This window comes from Pituophis catenifer, unplaced genomic scaffold (genome assembly GCF_029215685.1).
Source record: "Pituophis catenifer annectens isolate HBS135680 unplaced genomic scaffold, rPitCat1.0.hap2 SCAF_6, whole genome shotgun sequence".
NCBI classification, from domain to species: domain Eukaryota; kingdom Metazoa; phylum Chordata; class Lepidosauria; order Squamata; family Colubridae; genus Pituophis; species Pituophis catenifer.
In genome coordinates, this window is record NW_027256886.1 from 98,945,050 (window position 1) to 98,956,267 (window position 11,218).

At 37.3% G+C, this 11,218-nt stretch overlaps 1 non-coding gene across 1 annotated transcript; it reads left to right on the forward strand.

The window, feature by feature from the left end:
- The first annotated feature begins 10,885 nt into the window (after nucleotides 1–10,885).
- On the forward strand, nucleotides 10,886–10,992 carry LOC139318962 (U6 spliceosomal RNA). Its single transcript, XR_011600603.1, has one exon. It is a non-coding gene; the product is annotated as a U6 spliceosomal RNA (small nuclear RNA).
- The last annotated feature ends 226 nt before the right edge of the window (nucleotides 10,993–11,218 follow it).

Genomic DNA, 11,218 nt, shown 5'->3' on the forward strand with positions numbered 1-11,218 from the left:
GTCTTCTAGTCCAGCCCCATGCTCAAGCAGAAAACCCTGTACCATTTCAGACAAATGGTTATCCAATCTCTTCTTAAAACCCTCCAGTGTTTGAGAACTCAATGAGCATATCGATGGTACTAATAAATATGCACCACCTAGTCCACTTTTTCACCTCTTCTCTCCAAAAATGTCCAAGTGGAGAATGGAAACAGCATCTCCCATCTTAGAATTCATGATTTTAATGAGGTCACAGGTGAGTTAGAAATACTAAACAGTTTGAATCCAGACATTTATTCCACTGTAACTTTCATTTTTCTAACAAAGCGATGGACGCTTCCTTTGGCCCAAGGGAACTCCGTTGAATCCTTCTCACCAGAGCTGTTTCTCGTGCCCTTAGGCAAATTCCTCATCATCTCTTTCCTTTATTAAATTTCAGCAATTTAAATGTAGAAGTGGGCTGCCCAAGAATGTATGAAAATGCAAGCTTGCTCCCTGAAACCAGTGACATCAATAAATCCTTTCATAGAGAGGGTCATAGCATTGACCAAGGCATCTCACTGGAACATGATGAGAATGCAAAGAATTTTCCCTGAGACTTTCAAACAGATACTGGGACTTTGATTTCCTAGCATGTCCTGAGTACAAATTTCGGAAGAGGAAGATATTAGTAATCAATCAGTTTGTGAAAAGGCTAGGAATTACTTGTTCCAAAATTGATGCTCATGTAATTAATTGTTTGTCTCAGTTAAAATGCCAGAATATGGTTCTTGATCCCAAAGAGTTTACAATCCAACAGGAGAAATGAAGGGAGAAGAAAAGGTGCTTCCAAACTCACAACCAGCACTGTTAGTTTATCTGAAAATCTCAAAGCTGTAATTTGATAGGTTGCTGTGGTCAATTTACGGTAGCTATCTTCCCGTGGCCAATTTGCCATAGTCATTTTGCCACAGCCAACCTGGTGCAATCATCTCACTGCAGCCAACTCATCACAGCCAACTCACCATGGGACAATTCTCAATGGCCAACTCGCTATAGGACAATTTCCCATGGACAATTCCAGGTGGGATAACTCAATTTTTGTCAATGGAAATAATGTCAAAGCAACAGTGGCAGATAACATTTATTGCATTGACTTATCCTGGTGGAATTGTCCATGGTGAGTTGTCCCATGGCAAGCAATCCTGTGATGAGTTGACCAAGACAAGATAGCCACAGTGAGATGGCTATGGTGGGTTGAGAGGGCCACACGAGTTGGCCATGGCAAGTTGTCCTAGACTCTCTTGAAGCATCCTCTTTGTGCTTTGTCCATCAGAGGGATAATTTTTTTTATTTTTTTTTTTATTTTTTTTTATTTTTATTTTTTTTTATTTATTTTTATTTATTTTTATTTATTTTTATATGCCGCCCTTCTCCGGAGACTCAGGGTAGCTTACAATGCCTTAAGCAATAGCCTTCATACTTTTGTATATTTTATACAAAGTCAGCTTATTGCCCCCACAAACCGGGTCCTCATTTTACCCACCTTAGAAAGGATGGAAGGCTGAGTCGACCTTGAGCCTGGTGAGAATTGAACTTGCAGTAATTGCAGGCAGCTGGATGTTAAATGCTACCTTAGTAGGAGGCATTAGCCTCCTATGCCACTCAGGCTCCTGAGTGGAATATGCATTTATGACTTGTCAACCCTGACAAAAGGCAAAGTCTGTTTCTGATGGAGGTGGACTCTTGGTGTCTATATGGAGTGGTCCAATAATTTTTTGACAACCACACATAAATGACTTATCATGACCTTCCTCCAAGATATTCTTGATTTCCAGACCATCCTAAAAACTTGAGATATTATGCTGGACAATGATCTTCTGTGTCCAAACAAGATCAGGGTTTTGTTTTGTTTTGTTTTTTGACCTGGACCCCTTCTATTATTTTAAGATATTTCATGCAATACTTGCTGACTTCATAAGAAAAATAACACAAAGCTGCCACCCATCACCAGCTATTGGTAGACTTCTCTATGCAATCAATTTTCTGGCCAACAATACAGAAATGTTTTGTCCTTATTTTCTTTCAGTTTTTCTCCCCTATTCTTTATAAATCTAGATCACTTTATAATCCCTAATGGTGTCCCATAAAATACAAACCAGGTCCCGATGTTTTTAGCATTCTCAACATCTGCAAAGGTCTGCCCAGTGCTGCCAATTTTTGTGCCAACGATGGAAGTTCACTCTATTTGAGAAACTATGGGACTGTCCTGCATGAGTTTAATTTCTTATGATCACCTTTGCGAGATACATTTGGTGGACATGCAAAGGTAGATTTTGTAGAGAAGTTATTTAAAAAAAAACTTTTTTGGAACTTAACCATGGAATCAAGCTAGGACTGCCAATAAAACCTATTGCCCATGGAGAGATATTGAGTGTTCCAGCCCTTCAGAATTACGATAATATCTGCTGCAGAAAGCAAATTGTGGCAGTAACAAGGACGTAAGAGAGTTCAACGAAGTCCACTCTTATTCTCAGGTTCCAAAGGTGACCATCTGTTTCTCTCTCTCATTTACCAGCTAAAACTATCAAACATTATACAATAATTGGAGTCTCCCTGTTTAGCGTATATTTAAAAACTTCCACTATACTCAATGCTTTAGAGAATGGTGCAGCTTCCAATTCATTCCTTGAAGCTGCAAAGTAACATGTATTTATAGCTGTGGCTTAATGCAACAGTTCAGAAACTTTGCTTCTTATTCCCACTGTGCTATTTTTATCTAAAGTTTGGTTGTTTAATTGTTTCAGTAGCTCATTGTCAACCTTCTCCCTTATTATGTCTCTGTTATATCATTGGCTGTATACATTTGGATTACTTTTTCCAGTTCGATTTGTCTTAGGCATTCTCTTTCAAGATAGCTCTATAAGGCACAGAAACAAAGCAATCCTATTAAAAAGGAATACTCCTTTAAAAAAAAAATTGATATATTTACTACCCATTGTAACTTTTTAATCTCCAATCCTGTAAGTCCAGTAATATATGGGTGCATGTCTATATTATTTTATTTGGATAATTTATACGGCTGCTCATATTAACCCTATAACTCTGCTTAGCTAACAAACAATACATTGACAAGCATATAAAAATCAATCTCTATAAAAGCGAAAACCACTCATGCATTAATCACGAAATCTCCAGAACCGTGGGGCCAGCCTGAGGGAGAGAAGGAGAGAGGAGAGGATCTATGGGGCCAGCTTGAGGGAGAGAAGGAGAGAGGAGAGGCTTCTGTGGGGCTAGCCTGAGGGAGAGAAGGGGAGAGGAGAGGCCAATCGTAACTACTCATTAATTTTCAAACTCTAAATGTTGATTTATCAAGCCCGATCACATAGTTTCGTAGCAGAGCATGGGTATTCAGCTAGTATCAGTATAAAATAAAAGTTAAAAATGATGAGAATAATCAACCAATTATAGCCAAGGCAAAATATCTCTCACAGTCCCAGGCATATCAGGTTCCACTAATATCCTGGCCCTTCATGCATGTGAATCTCTCTGTGTGTGGGCAGATGAAAAAAAAATGCACTACAAAAAACCAAAAGGAGGGATTACTCTGTACACAACTTTGTGGTCCTAAATTTTAGGTGAGATACAAGATAGAGAGGTGGACCGTTATCTCCTCTTCATCTGGTGGGGGTGGCTTGGAACCTAATTTCAAGGTTTGATAGATCCATATGATTCATAAATTGGTATCTGTGATTAAGCCAGCATTCACAGAATAACAGTGCTGGAAAAGACTTTGGAGGTTTTCTAGTCCATCTCCCTGCTGAAGCAGGAAACTATACTATTCCAGATGTCGTCTCCAAATGGATGTCGTCTCTTCTTAAAACGCTCCAGTGATGGAGCATCCACAGTTTCTAAAGGCAAGATGTTCTCACTGTCAGGAAATTTCTCCTTAATTCTAGGTTGCTTCTCTCTTTGTTCAGTTTCCATCCATTGCTTCTTGTCTTGCCTTCAGGTGCTTTGGAAAATAAATCAACCCACTCTTCCTTGTGGCAGCCCATCAGATATTGAAACACTGCTATCAGGTCTCCCCTAGTCCTTCTTTTCATTAGACTAGACATACCTAATTCCTGCAATCATTCTTCACATGTTTTAGCCTCCAACCCTCTAATCACCTTTGTTGCTCTTCTCTGCACTCTTTCTAGATTCTCAACATCTTTTTTATATCATGGCAACCAAAACTGGATGCAATAGTTCACACACATTCACATCTCACTGAGGGCTGATAGTGACAAATAGCTTCCCGATCATGTGAACATTCAAATACTTAACCCATAAAACAATTATTATTTTAGAGAGAAGAGCATAAAACAGCAACAAAGATGATTAAAGGCCTGGAGAATGATTGCAGAATTGGGTATGGCCAGTCTAGAGAAATGAAGGACTAGGAGTGACATGATAGCAGTATTCCAGTATTTGAGTGGCTGCCACAAGGAAGAGGAAGTCAACCTATTCTCCAAAGAACTGAAAGCAGGACAAGAAGCAACAGATGGAAACTAATCAAGGAAAGAAAAACCTAGAACTAAGGAGACAAAGGAGGTTTCCTGACAGTGAGAACAATTAATCAGTGCAACAACTTGCCTTCAGAAGTTATGAATACTCCAACGCTGGACATTTTAAAGAAGAGATTAGATAACCATTTATCTGAAATGGTATAAAGTCTTCTGCTTGAGCAAGGGGTTGGACTAGAAGATCTCCAAGGTGCCTTCCAGCTCTGTTATTCTGTTATTATTGCTTTCCATTTCTGTGTTTCCTTCACAGCTTCACAGTAACGCACACACACACACACACAAACACACACACAATCATAGACATAGTTTAGATTTAAATCTAAATATACCGTAGATGTAGACATAGAAAATAGATGATATAGATATACTGTACATATAGATGTAGCTATGTGACTTATTTTTATTAGTTAAACTTTGAAGTGAATGCGGGAGCTCTATCTTTAGCTGGTACACCTGCAGAATAGGATAAAAACCATGCATTTCAATAAGTTCAGAAAAAAAATTCCAGATTTCGTACATCCACAGGAAACAGTGTATGTTGCCTTGAGCAAAAGTGAACATGAATGGAACGGTTCTTCCTAGGGCAAAAATATGAGATGGTTTCAAAGGAAGCCAGGCATAACTTTGAAAGGTTTCCAACACACCTCAGTGCAAATTATTCAATGTGTTCAGGACTTCTTTCTTTCCCATTGGTGTCAGCAGCTTCTGAATTTCCACAAGTTTCATGATCTGCTTATTCTTTTACAATTTTTTTCCCCAGAAATGTATCTTGGCAGCTTGTCTATGTTAAAACTTCCCATGTGTTCCTTGGTTCTTGCCACACATATTTCAGAGTTCTTCTGCTTTACTCTGTTATTCCATCCAGAGATGGCTCAGATGGGGAGAGCCAGAATGAAAAGCTGTGACAACCTTTAAAATATTCAATAGTTTTAGATTTATCGGTTAACATTTTGGATGTGAGAGACAGGACCATGGAGAGTGAACCAGGCCCCCAATGAATGGGTCTTTTTCTGAAGGGTCTGCAAAACCAGTTTTACACTCACAGATGAAATGTTAAATTTCAAACAGCAACAATTTCATGAAACAGGGAAGAAAAGAAAGAATTACCTCTCTCTCTCTCTCTCTCTCATCTATTTATCTATTTTATATGGCTTCTTTTTATGAAAAAGTGACTCTGGGTAGTGTATACTCCCCCCCACACACAAATAATTGTGGTTAAAAGGCAATGTGAGGGCAGCACATATTAACATTAATGGACCAACCTCAACAACTCACCTGTCCCTTGGGTCCTCCAGGTCTGATGGCCTAACCACCTTCAGAGGGATTTCTAGAATGTTAGCATGGAGACAACCTCACTTTTTCGGAAATGATGCTCCCTAAGGCAGATGCCATGACAGAAAAGGGCATTCTCCTAGGTGAGACCAGGTCTTCTTAGCATATGGGAGTACATAACATACCTCTTCTACCAAATCCGATGGGATAAACAGGTGTAATTGCTCCCCCAAGTAACCTGGCCCCATGCCAGTAAGGGCTTTGAAGGTCAAAATCAGCACCTTGAATTGGACCTGGAAGCAAACTAGCAACCAATGCAGCTCAAGGAACAGAGGAACAATAGATGCTATTCTAGAAATGCTACTGCATTTTTTTAAACCAAGAGAAGCTTCCAGATACTCTTCAGCCCCATTTAGAGTGTGACAGAAATCAAGATCATACCAAGCAGAATAGAACATGAATGCAAATCTGAAATACCATAATAAATGCTGAAAAGCTGTTTTGATAAATTGTTACATTACTAAAATATTATAATTTTAATATGAAAATACTAAGTTAGTAATATTGACTAATATTAATATAGTAAATCACTAATATTCTGTTCTAAGATAATAAGCTATTGAATTCTAAAATGCCATTGATCCTATTTCTCAATTTTTGCTTTCCTTCTGCATGATAATGTCTTATCTTATCATGTAATATTGGGATTACTATCTTCAAGAGAGGGAACCAGTTTGGTGTAGTGGATAAGGCACCAGGCTAGCAGCCAGGAGACCATGAGTTCTAGTCCCACTTTAGGAACAAAGCCATATGGGTGATCTTGGACCAATTACTTTCTCTCAACCCTAGAAAGGAGGCAATGGCGAACCACTTCTGGAAAAGGAAAAAAATAAATATTTCAGGGATATGGCTGGTATAACAAAAAGAGTAGGAAAGAATGAAAGCACTTCAGCAGGACTGTGACTGGTATTCCAAGTGGCAATTTCTGAGCAAAACATAAAAAGGAAATCCAATTTTGGTTGACACAACTGAGCAAGATTTTATTAAGATTCTACGCCTGAGGCAAAGAGGCCTTATGCAAATAAATCAGCTTATCCATGCAAGAATGCCTATTACACCCAACAATTGTTTTCTGAAGGGTCATAATCAATATAAAATTTTCACTGTCCACAAATCTTGCATTTCATTTTGCTTTGATATTATTGCTTCTCTATTACCATGACAGCAATCACCTTCAACAGAAGGGCTGGGAACTATGTTCTGGTTTCCATTCTATTAGGAAACAGAAATCATCTCAATAATGTGTGGCTACACCAAATGTCACTGAATGTCTACTTGGATCTGATTCAATGCTCTATAAGTAGTTCAGGATTCCTAGTGATTTTTAAAAATCCACATTTAGCAATCTTAACTTTGCTTTTATTTCCCTCAACATCCAAAGTGGTAAAGGAAGAGGAGGAGGAGGAGGTTATTCATTTCTTCTGTCCTCCTTTCCTATTGGTATCTTATGATTTATCACTTTGTTGCTTGTATGTACACTGAGAGCTTCTGCTCCTGAGACAAATTCCTTGTGTGTCCAATCACACTTGGCCAATAAAGAATATTTTATAGTCTATAAAAGCAGGAAAGGTGGCAGTCAAACTCAGGTCCCAAAAGAAATATAATCTACAATTTAAGAGCAACACAGCAGAACAGCAGAAGCTTTGCTTTTCTTGTGGCCAGCCACTCCAAGTATTATGGAGTCATGAGACCCCTAAATCACATAAATATGTAAATGTGCACTTTTTCTAGGCAAAAAGTCTGCTATCAACAATAAATGACTACCTTTTACTTCATTGGAGGCAAATTTAAGATGTAACTGTGAGACAATTGTCCAATCGATGAACATCCTGGCATCTTCCACTCAATAGGGAGGGAAATAATGTGTGGTGTTGAATTTAGAGGCTTTCCAGTCTGGGAGGGTGAAAAACTGGGTGAGATGTCTCTTTCTGGCTACTCTGTGAAAGACAGTTCTCAAGCAGTCACCAGCAAACAGGGAAGTATCATGTCAGTCTGACACCAAAATGAGAGTCAGTTTCCAGTGGTCTCCTCTGCCCCCAAAAGGTAAATTCTAGCCACAATCAGGTCCCTCAAATGAGCAAAAATTAATCTATTATACTGCAAAAGCAAGAGAAAGCTGTATAAGAATGTCAAGCCATTCATTACCAAGAAGTCATGAACTCAATTGAAAACAGTGATAAAGGTTTCATGTAGTTTTTTCTGCAATTTTTTTTCTGAGCGTTTGTGTCCTTGGACACCAATTCTCACAGTTCCTTACCTAGCTGGCTAAAAGATGGGTGACATCATCATTCATCAAAAACTGGCTCTGCTCTCAACGTTTTATCACTAAGCCATCTGTTCCTTTAATTGAGTTGGAGATAAGAGGAATTCATGAAACCAGCTAACCCCCTTTTTAATAGCTGCTTTTCTCAACCTTGGGTCTTCCAGTTTGCGACTGCAACTGAAATGTCTTCTTAGCATTTTGTCTAAATAATTGATAAATTGATGTCCATATAACTAATTTATTCCCACACATGGCCCTATAATAAGAAAATGCTAAGACACTGTTACATCACATTCCCTTGTGCTACATTATTCTATGAAAGGTCTTGGATAACCATCTCTTTCAAAATAAAATCATCCATTCATCCATCTATTTATGTTTCCATCCTTCTATTCTTCCATTTAGCCTTCCAACCTTCCATCTCTCTATTTATTCTGCCTTCTTCCATCCATTCCATCTTTCTATTCTTCCATCTTTCTAGTTATCCATCCATCTTCATCCATTGATCCTTCCATCCTTCTATTTATACAAGAGCTGAGGTGGCGCAGTGGTCAGAGTGCACTACTGCAGGCTACTTCAGCTGACTGCTAGCTGCAGTTCAGCAGATCGAATCTCACCAGGCTCAAGGTTGACTGAGCCTTCCATCCTTCCGAGGTGGGTAAAATGAGGACCCAGATTGACTCCGGGGGGGGGGGGGGGGGGGCTGAGTCTGCAAACCGCTTAGAGAGGGCTGTAAAAGCACTATGAAGCGGTATATAAGTCTAAGTGCTATTGCTATTAGTATACTTCCATTCCTCAATCCATTGATCCTTCTATCCCATTTACCTTTTCTATTTATTCTAGACTGCTAGAGACAAAATGTCAGGACTAGAACAGTATTAAACAGAGATTCATGTATGGCAATTTTGCAACATTAAAGAATAAATTCATTCAAGTTCCTTATGTTCCCTATGATTTCCAAACAAATAAACTGTATTACTAGGAGTGAACAATTATTATGAACTATCTAAACTAATGAGCTGACAAATACATATGAAACTAGTCATGTATTTTTCTTTTACAAAAAAAGATTTTTAAAAAGTCTATGTAAATATTTAACACAATGTTTTTACATTTCGAGTTGGTGCATGCTGCCTTATCATGATTGCATTTTAAGAGCATTTTAATAATATTTCAAAAGGTTAAAAAGGTAGTTATTCAAACCTTTCAATTTTAGACACTTTTCTCAAGATAATTAAATCATTCATGACAAATTACTTATCTAACAGAACCACAACATAAATCTCCAAATATTCTAATTCCTTTAGGGTTCGTGAAATTGAAATTATTTATTGTACACTCTTGGAATACTTAATTCAAAAGCAGACAGACACACATTCCATTTTCCGAAGATGAGATTTCATGCAAACTTATTGGCATATAACAGAAACAAGTAGTTTGCAACAGCAAATAAGTTCCATGTTCATAAACTGTGAGAAGCACAACTCCTCTTCTATCCAAAGGGCTTCTAAAGGTGGGCATGGAATCCAATTTAATTCTACATTTGCAAATAAATTGCACTGTGCTTAAAGACGTTTACTTACTAGTAAATATATTTAGAAGTCTAAACATAATATATTCTCTAGGAAAGAAATTCATTTCCATATTGTCCTACTCCTAAGTGGAGACACACCTGGTCAAGATAAATCCAGCTTCAGCATCAAATCCAGTTTAAATGCTTTCATTTAACAATGTGAAATAAAGTCAGCCCCTAAATTCATTTACACAGAAATACATTTCTTGAATTTGATGCTCTTACACCTAAGTAAATACAATTAAACTTTCCACAATATACAGTACATTAATGTTGAACCAAAGACTCGAGGTATTGTTTCTAAATAGGGAAAATGTGAAGGTTACAAATTCATGACAAAATTAAGTGTATTTTTGAGACATCAATTCTTGGTAAACATACTTGAACAAAATGGTAGTTATTCAAGAGTAAAGATTACAAATTATGTACCTATTAATTCAAATCAGTGCTTGTCTGTTTGGATCCAATGATCCAGACAAATTTAGCTTCTTCTGTTTTCTATTATTCTGTCTATTCTGTCTGTCTGATTATCTACCTATTTATCCATCCATCCATCCATCCATCCATCCATCCATCCATCCATCTATCATTTGCCACTCATTTCGTGATTCAAGGTGACTCTTTTGTGGTCCACCTGTCTTGCTTGCAGGCAAATTGTATTTCTTGCAGATTAGTCCAGCACAACATTGTTGCTGTATGCCCTAGCTGTTGTTTGCAGATAGTTCTTGCAGCAACTAACTAGGTGTTCTACTGTTTCATTAACTTCTTTGCAGTGTGTGTTCCATCACTGGAGGTTTTTAAGAAGAGATTAGACAGTCCCAAGGTCTCCTGCTTGAGCAGGGGGTTGGACTAGAAGACCTCCAAGGTCCCTTCCAGCTCTTGACTGATTGATTGAGGTAGCATTTGATGTCTGTTGCTCTCTTTTCAGTTATGGCTTTATATATATTTGTTCTTAAGGCTTGGTCTTGTGTATTATTATTATTATTATTATTATTATTATTATTATTATTATTATTATTATTATTAATAATAATATTATATTATTATTAATTAATAATAATAATTAATAATAATAATAATAATAATAATAATAATAATAATAATAATAATAATAATAATAATTTTATTTCCCGAAGGACTCAGGGCGGTGTACAGCCTAATTAAAAATACAAAGACAGAATTTTAGTATATGTGCTCGCTTCGGCAGCACATATACTAAAATTGGAACGATACAGAGAAGATTAGCATGACCCCTGCGCAAGGATGACACGCAAATTCGTGAAGCGTTCCATATTTTTTCTTGGAATGTTAATGGGTTGAATTCAGCACAGAAAAGGAAGAAATTATTTACATATTTGAAACAATTTAATAATGATATAATATGTTTACAAGAAACGCATATCACAACTCAAGATCAAAAATATTTGATAAATCCAAAACTAGGAGCACATTATATATCTTCAACTTCGCAGAAAAAGAATGGTGTGGTTATTTATGTAAATAAAAAATTAACAGCGAAAGTTA